This window comes from Limulus polyphemus, unplaced genomic scaffold (assembly GCF_000517525.1).
Source record: "Limulus polyphemus unplaced genomic scaffold, Limulus_polyphemus-2.1.2 Scaffold10, whole genome shotgun sequence".
Lineage (NCBI taxonomy): Eukaryota > Metazoa > Arthropoda > Merostomata > Xiphosura > Limulidae > Limulus > Limulus polyphemus.
The window spans coordinates 1,220,245-1,233,120 of NW_013665620.1; positions in this window are offsets into that span (position 1 = coordinate 1,220,245).

A 12,876-nucleotide genomic window follows, 5' to 3' on the forward strand; every position below is an offset into this window, starting at 1 on the left:
CCACCGATGACGTTAGGTAATGTTTTCGTAAAAGTACTAATGTCCGATATGAATCCACTGAAGTTAAATTGTTTGTAATGTTCGAAATTTATATATGTTTTTGGTCAGATATCTGAAGTTTCCTGATTAATAAGCGTTAATCACAGTTATAGCTTACAAAGTTTATAGCACACAATTACAGCAACCCAATAATATATACTGTCTTTTGGCGCGTGACGTAGGTTATATTTATAGGCGTGTGGAGTGTTTCTCGAAAATTCAGATTACGTAACAATACAAAGCTACATTAGCATTTACGTACACACATATATTGTTGATTCTTACACTCGAGAATCTTCTACAACTTTAAAGAATAGGTGGGAGTTTCGCAATACATATTTAACAGTATACGTTACGTACATTTCCAAATATATACTTAATTTAAACAAACATCGATATTAAAATACATGTGAAATAATAAATCTGTCACAATGATAAAGTTCTATAACACACCAGAGCTATATTCATGTGATTTGTAAGATTAACTACTTAACTGTTTTGTCTCGTAAACAAATATATAAGGGGTTTCCTTAAACCCCCAGTCATTAGAATAATTTTGAATTTTCTTGTAATACGTTTAATCTATACTGATAGACAGCACATGAGAATAACCATATATGGACTTTCCGATGCATCAAGCCTTCAACCTGTCTAATAAAAAAGACGTATACAGGGCTCAGTTTCCAAAACAGCATGTGGTCCTCAGAAGAAAAAATGACGACGAAGGCTATCAAATACTTGGACCACCTGCCTGAAGTTTAAACCCGCATCTTTGATAACAATGGATTTCTCTTGTCTGAGTAATAAGTGAAGATGTCATGCTTGTGACAGAACCATAAGGATATAATTATACCCACATCCACTGAAGGCCATCTAAAACACATTCACATATTTTTGTAAGTAAACATAAGCAACACAGATTAAGGATGACTCTTGGTGGTTAAAAGAGATCATTGAATAGTTTGTTGTTGTATTTTTAAGTCTGATGTTATTCGAGCAAATCACATACTATTTAATTGAGCTTAAAAGCCACATCGCAAGACACGGTTCTCAGAAGATAATTACTAATATTGCTGTTATGATCTGCTCACAGAATTCCGATACAATGTTTCATCTTTTGAAACACTATCCAGGTGGTCCTAGAGATATGGAGACTGGGATAATTATTATATCTCCTCCTAGATCTTAAAGAAGAATGCTAGCAATCTTATCCAGAGTCCACTAGGGGATGGGAGAGGAATGATATCTGTTACGCAACCCCACCTCCCCAACTGCACAGCGGTATGTCTGCAGACTTATACTTCTAGAAACCGCGTTTTGATACCCGTGGAGGGCAGAGTACAGCTAGCCCTTTGTTTAGCTTTGTGCTTAATAACAAACACCAACAACTGTTACGCAAAATAAGCCGAAGACACTTTAGTAACTTGTTGTCCAGGAGTTTTTTCCGCATTGTAGTGAGAATATTAGTATTTATAAATTCATTTTCTTTAACCATAGGATATTTGTGTTTATAAATTCTTCTTAAACCATAAATTTCGCAAGTAAACACAAAATACGTGGACATCAAAGGATGCTTCTTTTAAAGTTGCTTGTTTTAAAAAAAAAAAGATGTCATTGAAAACTGACATAATATTGTTACGTGGTGGTTGACGCTGTTATGGTTTCATATTCTATTTCTGAGCCGTGATAGTTAATATTTTTAAATCATACATCCAATCAGTCATGTTATCAGTTTATTTTACACATAAACCAACCCAAAAGAAAAAAAATTGGCCATTCTAAATTTTCAAAAAATAATAATATTCTTGGCTTATATATGTGTGTGTGTGTGTGTGTTAAATTTAATTATTCTGAATCTTATTCTTCAAAGACAGAGTGTCTTGGTAATATTTCGATTTTATGAGATGACTTTGTTTGTTTTCTGTGGGATATTTCCAATCGAGGGTATTGAACCCCGACTTTAGCGGAAGTTTACCGTTGAACCATCGGAGGCTTATGAAGTAAGAGTTAAACAAAATGGCTTGATCTTAAAAACGACGATTGTTGGAGAACTTGTTATTATATATTATCGTTTTTATTCATACATTATTATTGCTGATGTTTAGCTTGTTTGCTTGTTTTAGCTAAAAGTCATGCTATGTTCATCGGAAATAATCGAACCCAGGATTTTAATGTTGGAAGTCCTTAAACCTACCGCTAACCCACCAGGGAAAGTAGAAGCTTAGATTTAACGATGAAGTTAGAAGTAGACAATATTTTTAGTCGTAGAAGCTTAGATTTAATGACGAAGTGATAAGTGGATAGTATAAATAGACGTAAAAGCTCAGATTTAATGACGAAATAAGAAGTGGACAATATGAATAGTCGTAGAAGCTTAGATTTGATGACGAAGTGATAAGTGGACGGTATAAATAGATGTAGAAGCTTAGATTTAATGACGAAATTAAAGGGGACAGTATAAATAGACGTAAAAGCTCAGATTTAATGACGAAGTAAGAAGTGGACAATATGAATAGTCGTAGAAGCTTAGATTTAATGACGAAGTGATAAGTGGACGATATAAATAGATGTAGAAGCTTAGATTTAATGACGAAATTAAAGGGGACAATATAAATAGACGTAGAAGCTTAGATTTAATGGCGAAGTGACAAGTGGACAATATAAATAGATGTAGAAGCTTAGATTTAATGGCGACATAACACTTTCCCACCTCACTTTTTTTAAATTGGTGATTTGTTATTTTGACTTACTGATAATGTCATACAAATATGCGGAATATAATCTCATTCCAAAATGACTACGTTGTTTCTTGAATTTAAAGAATTTCCTTAAAATACTCAAACAACTTTTTCACATTCTCAGCGTTCTCTCTAGGTTCATGACTTGACAACACTGATGGTGTCGTTAAGGCCAGAGCTACACAGTTGACAATCTACCATACGTCCGCCGTACCGAATCGAACTCCGGATTTTAGCGTTATGAAACTTAATATTACAGCTGAATCACCAGGGAACTGGAGAACAATAGTTAAAATTATAATTTCTCTAAAATGCAATTAAGTACATAAATAGTAATCAATAATTAGCAGAGAGAAAAATCAACGCCAGCGATGATAAATAGTCTGCATTTAAAATAGATAAAATATGTTCTTAGGAAAGTGTTTGATAAAACACTGAAACTTTTAAGTATTTGAAATCACGGAGGACTAAGACAACGGAACTTTCTATAGAACAACACACTGTTTGTCGTAAACATTGACTACACCTGACTTAAATTATTTTTATTCCCATCAATCAAATTGTAATAAATTATTATTCAAAGTCATGTCCATTTCAGTCTCTTTATAACACTGTTTCTGTTTGGTGGGTATTGTTCACTTTATGTTGTTTTTTTTCTGAAGTGGTAACTCCCTCAATGGATCAGTAGTAAGTTTACAATGCCTTAAAGTCCGGGGATCGATACAGATTGGGACAGAGTGCATATAGCCTATTATATAGCTTACTTCACTGAATTAATATTCCTTTTACAAAATTAATCGTTTTACGTAAAATAAAATCCTAACTAAAAATTTAGTTATTTTTCTTCTTATTGTGATGTTAAGACTATCGCGAAGAAATAGTAAAATGTTTTCAAAATACCCCCTGGTGGAAAACAGTTGAATTATTTTATTGAAAATAATGTTTTTGTTTATTTTTTATTTTATTTATTCATTTCTTGCTGTTCATTTATAGCCATCTTGATTTGGCACAGAGCAGATAGCCCGTTGTATATCTATACGCTTGATATCAAAACAAATAAACCACCTTTGTGGACAAACGGTTAAGATATTAATTTTATGATATTTTCATTAAACTTAGCAGCTTATTGAAAACATAGTCTAAGCATTGGTCTAAAGAACTAAATATCTGTATTTCCAGTGCAAATATTCTGATCAAGAGCAATTGATTTATGCAAATCAATTTTTTTTATACTGACAATAAAATATTTGTGTGCACTAATAAAAAGAATTACACTCACGCCTTCATTGTCTATTACAATTCCTTCAGCTTCAAGTTATTTGATTTTTGTAGCTGTAAAATATATTAATTAATATTTTATTCTGCTTACATTATTAGCAGCCAGACTTGCCGATTTTATCTTGAAAGTGACTGTTCAATCAACCTATCAAATGCTTTAGACGAGATAATCACAGTGATTTAAAAAATTATAGCTTTGATGTTTAACTTGCAAAAAAAACAACCTCAGCATCAAAAAGATCGCCTTTAGGGACTTTGGGCACACCCTTATCAGGGGAAGAAAAACTGACAGAAAGCAGATCTCTTGAGATAAAGTTACCATAAGGGTTTCGTTTAACCTGAAACTGACTACCTTGTCTACAGGTTTAAGGTTCTAGAATAAAGCAAAGGAATAGATTTCTTAGTGACTGTTTATGCATTTGGAATAATTGAAAAATAAAGCAGTTTAAAGAGTAAATAAACGAGTTGTTAGTTAACTTTCGATTCTAACCTCTTTTAGATGAGATGAAAAATTGCATGTAAATGTCTATCTAGTTCGTCACGTGGACCAACAAACGTGAAAAGTGTAATAAGATGTTGTCTGTGGTGAAAATTAAAGCCTATACTCAGAGGAAAATGATAAAATCAAAGAATTAACCGGGCTTATGTAACATATGTAGAACTCCAGACATATTTTACATTTAGGATAGACGTGTATTATTTATCACACCACACCTTCACAGTCGTACGAGCACAAGCAAAAAACAACAGCAACTTTGTTTTGTATACAGATTGCAAGCTGTCTTATTTATTACATGTTCTCACATATATTCAGATGTAGCCAAATGCATGATTATATTGTAGAACAGATGTATGTACAGTATTTTTCATAACCCACTTCCAGAAACATAATAATAACATGAGCAGAAGCATACGTAGTTTGTTAGCAATTCAAACGATTTCTCTAATGAATAGACTAATGAAAGCTTAAAACAATTATGTTTCTATGATATATTTCTATGTACAAATTTATATGACAAAAATCCGGCTCTCAGCACTTTTAGTTTAGAAACACTTTTTAAGCAAATGTATGTGGTACAATATTAACTATAACACTTAATTCGGAAATAGGAAACGAAGAACAAATGCTGTAAGTGATTGTTTGTGTTTTCTGTACAAATGTGTCGAGGCACACAATGATTGTTTGTGTTTTCTGCACTAATGTGTCGAGGCGCGCAGCGATTGTTTGTGTTTTCTTTAGAAATGTGTCGATGCACACGGTGATTGTTTGTGTTTTCTGTATAAATGTGTCGATGCACACAGTGACTGTTTGTGTTTTCTGTACTAACGTGTCGAGGCGCGCAGTGATTGTTTGTGCTTTCTGTATAAATGCGTCGATGCACACAGTGATTGTTTGTGTTTTCTGTACAAATGCGTCGATGCACACAGTGCTTGTTTGTGTTTTCTGTACAAATGCGTCGATGCACACAGTGATTGTTTGCGTTTTCTGTACAAATGCGTCGATGCACACAGTGATTGTTTGTGTTTTCTGTATAAATGCGTCGATGTGCAGTGATTGTTTGTGTTTTCTGTATAAATGTGTTGAGGCGTGTATTATCGTTTATTATACTTCTGTATAACACATCATATGTTCACTGTATAGAAATAAAAGTATACTTAACAAGTGTATGAAATTCTTAAAAACTTATGAATAGTATGATTTTTTTCCCATTCCTAACAGGATTTTTCAAACTTAAAATATGACTAACAATTTTACAGTGTACCTTTAACGTTTATTAATGTATTTCTCAGAAGAAATAGAACAGTTATTTTAGCTGCCCAGAAGAGAAAACTGCCAGGTATTACGGGCAAGCCCTGGACAATTCCTCTGAGAAGAGACCCTTCCCTTTCTCAATCCAGCAAGCGCACATTTCCAGGATTTTTCTTATAAATACCCTTTTAGTTTTATTCCCATTTTAACAAAATCTCACGTACTTTGTTTGTTTATTGTTAAGCACAAAGCTACGCAATGGGCTATCTTTGCGTGCTGTTTCCACCATGAGTATCAAAATCCAGTTTTTAGCGGTGTGAGTTCTCGGACTTACCGCTAAGCCACTGGGGACCCTTAAGTACTTGTCACGCACGAAGAAAACACAATTTCAGCTTGATTAAGATGCAGTAAACCTATTTAAATAATTGATTTCTTAATTATTCGTCCCTCGGTGGGACAGCGATAAGTTTGCGGACTTGCAACCCTAAAATCCGGTGTTCAATTCCCTAGGTGGGCACAGCAAATAGCCCAATATGGCTTTGCTCTAAAAGAAACAAACACATAAAGCTAATTATTTAGACATACAAAATGATCATGTGTTTTTTATTTAATTTCCCCTTTTAACGATTAATAACCTACGTGAAAAAAATAAAAACAATTCATACTACATAGCGAACACCTAGTTATTCTAACGACAGAGGGCGTAAACCTCGAAGTCATTAAAAACATTTTGCTTTGTCTATTGCACTAACATAACTGCTATTTTAAATTTCACTTCTACTGTACTTGTTTGGAAACTACATGGCTATGCATTTGTGACGTATAATAAAAAATAAAATTAAAGCCCCCTCCCTCTGACGTATAGAGACTATTTATACAAAATGCGGTTAACCCTCTGCACAAGATTAATGTCTAAAAGTCAGTATCAGACTTAGTATCTCATTTAAATATACAGAAAAAAATAGATGTTCTGATCCAAGTTTCAGATCAATAGGGTCAACAGAAACAAAATGGCGACATCACATTTTGTCCGGAGAGGGCGCTGTTGTGGATATAAAAGACCGTAGCATATGCAAATAAGATGATTATCAAAAGTAATTTAGCATGATTGACCATTCTATCTATAAGATAACCGCACGTAGATCGTGATTCTATTGCAATATTATGATTTTTTACAATTTTATTTATATTTATCGGTAGTGTGTATAACACTATATCACAATAAGACTGCTAAAACGTTTTACAAACTTTTCTTTACTGTCCTTGTTCTATGGGTTTTGTTATGGTATCTGGTATTGAGCGAGAAGCCTCGTCGGCAGTGGCGTGAGGCACATGCAGTGCGCGATTGAGATGCTATTATGTTTCTTCTGTCTGGAAACCCATAGTACATGGATAGTAAAAAAAGACTTGTAAAATATTATTATCAGTCTTATTGTGAAATAGTTTTACACAAAGCAGCGATCAGTAAATCGCGTATCGACAGAAAAGGACGTTACTATAAACAGTATGTAATCTACTATTGGTAAAATGTAAACAAAAAAGTCGGAATCTCCACATCATTCCCCATAATACTAAATTCACAGTTTTGAGGGTTCAAACTAGTTTTTAATATAAGGACATCTTCATACAGTACTTCATGACATATAATAATATCTAGGGTAATACAATCTGAAGAGAGGTTAAATACGGAGGTCAAAATTCAAGCAACTTCTGTGGGCATAATAAGGCACTACGATATAATACTGTAGGTATTATATAGGAGTTAACATGGTGTATTTAGTGTTTTTATGTATATGTGTGTGTTTTTATGGCAAAGCTATCTACTGTGTCCACCGAGGGGAATCGAACCTCTGATTTTAGCGTTGTAAACCCAAAGACTTGCTGCTGTTCCACCGGGGTACTTCATGTATATGCATTTTTATTATTCTTATTACATGTTATATAATGCAAGAAATGAATTTCATTTCATATGGGATTCATTAAGGTCACACTGAATGACCACTCTGTTATCGCACTTTGTTGTTTGTTTTTTATTAAGCACCGGACTATCTGTGCTCTGCCCACCGCAGGTATTGGAACCAGGTTTTTAGCGTTATAAGTCCTCATACTTACCGCTGAGCTAACGGCAGGGGACATGTTTTTTTATTGTATCTTAAATAAAATAAATCTCCTATTAACCTGCTATATGCCAAAAATATAAAAAAATAACCATTGTTATTAGCAAAAAAGTAATAATAATTAAATAAATAGATTAATACAAAAATGAAGAAAATAAATAAATTAAAAAACAGGACCAAGACAACTGTAGTAAAAAATAATAATAATTAAATAAATGATTAATACAAAAATGAAGAAAATAAATAAATGAAAAAACAGGCCAAGACAACTGTAGTAATAAATAATAATTAAATAAATTATTAATACAAAAATGAAGAAAATCAATAAATGAAAAATATAGGCCAATACAACTGTAGTAATAAATTACTCATTCAGAGTGACCTTTACGACCTCAAAAGTACACCCAAATGAAATGAATTTCATTCGTTATAGAACATGTAAAAATAAAAAATAAAAGTAATTTCTTAAGTAATCCAACTCATATCCTTTGTCTTATTTCGTTTACATAGGTTTCTTTACCTTTGATCCTCCTCCTACTTCAACCCCTCTGCCACAATTATTTTTTTATGTTTTTCATTGAGGTACTACTTGAATGCTAAACTTTGATATTAGATTTTCGCCACTGATTTTGACAGTCCTCCTTGACAGTGAAATTGTCAAGTCAAAGCTCCTACAGTATATTCACTCATCGTCAGCGAACAACTCTTTAAACGGGTGGTTTAATAGATGTACGGCATTTAAAAACAGTGCGTGGGTCCTTTATGTAAACAATGAGAGGAAAAGCAAATAAAGATAACTCTACTTGTTTGAAGCACCACAGCTTTCAGGTGATGCTAATGTGGTACTATCAAGCGTTAATCATCACTTGCAAGTGTTAAAGTGTGAGACAACGTTATACCCTGTAATTAGCACGGATTGTGCAAACCCATTCATCATGTCAGCTAACAATACCACAGAAAACCTCTAGTTGTATTTATTACTATGTTCATAGTTTGAAGAAGGGGTATGACCATGTAATTGTGACTTAAGCGTATCAAGCAAACAATTAAATATTTGCGGGCCAGAGTTTAAATGTGTTGCAAAAAATGTCAGCAAGACATTTCCAGCTTTACACCTCATCATCATTGGAATATGATAAAACCTCCCACAACTTACATAAGCGCTAGGAAGTCTAACAAACGATCGCCGTTGTAATATGTCATACACTTGTAGTGGTAAATGTCATCCAAACATTGTATAGAAATACGCTTGTCTTTTTCATATTCAGTCAGTAGAGTTGTGGTAATTAAGTGTCGTCCAAAGATCGTATCGAAGTATGTCTGTCTTTTTTCAGGTTCAGTTTTTCTAAGCATAAAACTTCTGAAAATGTTACTGTCACACGTACCTACTTCTAATTTCTCGCAACAAACTAACGGTAGTCAGGCTTCTTGCACATTGAAATATTTTAATCAGTGGCGTCAGAAAAGTGTAAAACTGCCCCGTAACAGCTGAGCAAACAAATATATTTACATAAGCAGAGTCGTCGTGACTTACAAATAATGCAGTTTATAAGTCGAACTAGTTACTGTAGATATTGATGGGTAAAACATCATTAAAGAATGGCAAAAATTGATTTTTTTTCTTGGTGGAAAATCGTAGGAATTACAATCTTTTGAGCAATTAATACCACAGTAATGTTAATATAAACGTACATATCTTATAAAACACCACAAATGCCTTTTCAAATATCTAACAACAAAGCAAATTCGATTTTTTTTCAAAACCGTTTGTTCTATTGCTTTGAAAACTGAAACTGGGTGAATTTCAAACCCGAAAACTGCATACTGGGGCTCAATTCAATTTCGGTCTCATTTTTCAAAAGCTTTCTAGAATGTCCACTGACTTCTGTATGTAACCAGTTTAGTGCATAAGAGCTAAATATATCTGAAATAAGATATAATTACAATAATAATAACGGTATTTCGCTCAAAAACTTAATGTTTCGAAAGGTATAGTTCAACGAACATTACATTTGTTTGTTTGTTTGTTTATAGTTAAGCACAAAGCTACACAATGGGCTATCTGTGCTTCGTCCACCACGCGTATCGAACATTAGGGAATTTAAAAACTGATATGAAAATTTTGAAAAAAAACTTAATAAAATTTTTGGAAATTCTAGGAGAGTTTTTTTGCACAGACGTGACCATAATAAATATAAACAAGTGGATGTAAGCATAACAGCCCCCAGTGGCACAGAAACAAGTCTGAAGGCTTATAACTCTAAAAACCGGGTTTCGATACTCGTGGTGAGCACAGCACAGATAACCTATTGCGTAGCTTTGTGCTTAATTACAAACAAACAATTAACAAAACAAAGAAATATCGACATCTGATATATATCTGACACGTTACCACAGTCAGTATACCATGTGTACGTCAATATCTAACATCCTACCAACAGACGAAGGGGGATCGACAGCTGCTATATATCTGACACGTTACCACAGTCAGTATACCATGTGTACGTCAATATCTAACATCCTACCAACAGACGAAGGGGGATCGACATCTGCTATATATCTGACACGTTACCACAGTCAGAATACCATGTGTACGTCAACATCTAATATCCTACCAACAGACGAAGGGGGATCGACAGCTGCTATATATCTGACACGTTACGACAGTCAGTATACCATGTGTACGTCAACATCTAATATCCTACCAACAGACGAAGGGGGATTGACAGCTGCTATATATCTGACACGTTACCACAGCTGGAATACCATGTGTACGTCAATATCTAACATCCTACCAACAGACGAAGGGGGATCGACAGCTGCTATATATCTGACACGTTACCACAGTCAGTATACCATGTGTACGTCAACATCTAATATCCTACCAACAGACGAAGGGGGATCGACATCTGCTATCTGACAATTTAAAGCATACCAAATACCATGTATTTATTTTGTACACTTAATATCCTCCCATTTGCTTTTTGACATGTTACCGCAAACCAGCTACCATGTGTACATCAACATCTAAATGTAATATCCCCCCCCCCGAAAAGAAGAAGAGGATAGTCCTCTGTTATCTGACACATTATAACAAACTAGATACTATTGACATCTAATATCTCTCAACAGAGAAAGGTAATCGGCATCTGCTGTTTGACATGTTACCATATGCTAGCTTCAATATTTCGATCAACATTTATTGTCCTGCCAACAAATGAAGGGGGTCGCGTCTGTTATCTGACACATTATAACAAACTAGATACTATTGACATTTAATATCTCTCAACAGAGAAAGGTAATCGACATCTGTTGTTTGACATGTTACCATATGCTAGCTTCAATATTTAGATCAACATTTATTGTCCTGCCAACAAATGAAGGGGGTCGCGTCTGTTATCTGACACATTATAACAAACTAGATACTATTGACATCTAATATCTCTCAACAGAGAAAGGTAATCGGCATCTGCTGTTTGACATGTTACCATATGCTAGCTTCAATATTTAGATCAACATTTATTGTCCTGCCAACAAATGAAGGGGGTCGCGTCTGTTATCTGGCACGTTACCACAAATCAGAAACCATGCATACGTCAACATGTAATATCCCTCCAAAAGACGAAGAAGGAACCCAGATCTGCTACCCGACAAGTTACCACCTACCAGCTACCCAGCAAACAAAGGGGACCGAAATCTGAAGACATATATCCAACGTTTTCCCTCTGTTTTAACAGACCAGCCATCTCAATATTATTGTGAATATAGAACAAAAAAAATAAAATTATAGAATTGGCAATTTACCTCGCACATTATTATGTGCTGTAGCCAATGGAAGAGACAAAATTTGATCTGCATAACTTTTACACATCTAAAACATAAATAAATGCTGCAAGATATATGGTACTGAAAGTCTGTAAGCACGTCCTTTATAAACGTATTGGCTTCCCTTTCCTGTAATTAAGTATTTCAATTGTTATGATAACCTCTATTTTTACATGATTTGCATAACTTCTAGATATATAAAAAATATATAAATTTTGCAAGATATATGTTACTAAAAGTCTGCAAACACATACTTTATAAACGTACTGGCTTCCCTTTCCTGTAATTAAGTAATAACTGAATATAACATTTTATAGATAAAATCATATTTATAAACACTGATAACATTCCACGGTAGTAAAAATCTCTTTACGCAAAATTCATGTTTTGTTGAACATGTAATTTTTCACTCTAATTACGTACAGTAAATCTTCCTGCATCTATTCTATGTTGTAAAAGTATTCAGTTCATAAAAAAAGCGAAACGTTTTCATAAATCTCTAACTGAAGCTGTAGAAATGTCAGGTTATGTAGTCCTCAGTGTTTTACGACAGATATAAATGCCCGTTCAACAACATAACTCAAACTTCACAACATAATAGAACTTCTGTCGGCTCCCAAAAGAGGGAGGTGTTGTCGTGAGGGCTGGGCAGGTAATGTGCCAACTATTTATTGGAGGTGGCGTGGCAGTCGGAATCTCGACTTAGATTACAGGAGGTAAATGTACTAAAGATTTGGTGCTAAGGAATGGGTTGGCCCCAACTTCTCAGAGGTGTTTCCCTGTCCTATCACGTGAACGACCAGAAGGACAACTTTTTCAGAAGTTGGTGATTTAAAATTATCAAATGCCGATACCTGGCTATTCTAAATATTGGAGTTTACCCTAAGCCCTACTACCAACTTGTGACAATAATAAACACAACTTGTGAAAGGAATCGTACAGTTTTGACTGTGCTAGCACTCAACACTTATATTTCTTATTATAGTGACACATATACAGGATAATCTATTTATTTTGAATATCAAGAAATCAGTATTTTAAGAAGGCTCATTACACTTGTCGATTATAATAAATTACGGGAAAAAATGTTACGTTTGATGTGTTTGTTTGTTTGTTTTTGAATTTCGCG